Source organism: Phalacrocorax carbo, chromosome 19, assembly GCF_963921805.1.
Source record: "Phalacrocorax carbo chromosome 19, bPhaCar2.1, whole genome shotgun sequence".
In the NCBI taxonomy this organism is placed as follows: domain Eukaryota; kingdom Metazoa; phylum Chordata; class Aves; order Suliformes; family Phalacrocoracidae; genus Phalacrocorax; species Phalacrocorax carbo.
Window position 1 is genome coordinate 8,313,383 of NC_087531.1, and position 201 is coordinate 8,313,583.

The following is a 201-nucleotide window of genomic DNA, read 5'->3' on the forward strand; positions in this document are numbered from 1 at the left end:
TGCCAGGGTGACAACATACTTCCTCCAAATGTTCTACTAATTTTTCAGGATTCTGCACTTGTTCAGGGGTGAAGTCCCACACCACAGGGGGTGCCCACCGTCTTAGGCATTTGCCCATACTTTCCCACATACCCTGCCACGCATAGCTATCGAGCCTTGGGACAGATCTCTGGATTATATTCTTAACTTGCTTACTAACCT